The sequence below is a fragment of the Chrysemys picta genome, chromosome 25 (assembly GCF_011386835.1).
Source record: "Chrysemys picta bellii isolate R12L10 chromosome 25, ASM1138683v2, whole genome shotgun sequence".
NCBI classification, from domain to species: Eukaryota; Metazoa; Chordata; order Testudines; family Emydidae; genus Chrysemys; species Chrysemys picta.
In genome coordinates, this window is record NC_088815.1 from 8,330,724 (window position 1) to 8,331,435 (window position 712).

The following is a 712-nucleotide window of genomic DNA, read 5'->3' on the forward strand; positions in this document are numbered from 1 at the left end:
TGCACCGGCTCCCCCAGAGATACAGTCCCACCCCCCTCCCCCCCCAGCCGGGAGAGGGGAGCTGCACCATTCCCCTGCCTCCCTCCCTGGCTGCCGTCCATGTTATCTAACCCAGAGCACCCTTGGGAGAAGGGAGCTGTTGTGTTCCTGGACACACGCGCACGTGCTCACACGTGGAAGCAGTTTGTTTGTTCTCAGCTGCTACAGAACATCCCCTGGGGAAGTTGGGTCATTTTCACTTAAAACAGGCAACGCGGGTCCCATGGCTAGAGGTATGGGAGAGGTGGGTTCCGGGTCCCCATCTCTGCCTCATGCTTCCCAGGCCACCTTCGCCAAGTCGCAGCGACCGCTCCGTGCCTCAGTTTTCCCCTGGGTACCACAGGAGTGACGATATTTGTAAAGAGCCCGGAGAGACATCATTGGAAAGCGTTGGAGACCGCCAAGTACAATTGGACTGTTACTAAGATTTCCCCTTTAGTGGCTAGAGTGGAGGGCTAGGAATCAGGTAGGGTGACCAGACAGCAAGTGTGAAAAATTGGGACGGGGATGGGGGGTAATAGGAGCCTATATAAGAAAAAGACCCCAAAATCGGGACTGTTCCTATAAAATCGGGACATCTGGTCACCCTAGAATCAGGACACCTGGGTTCTCCTCCGGGCTGAACTACTGAGTGACCTTGAATAAGTCACTTTCCTGCTCTATGCCTCAGTTT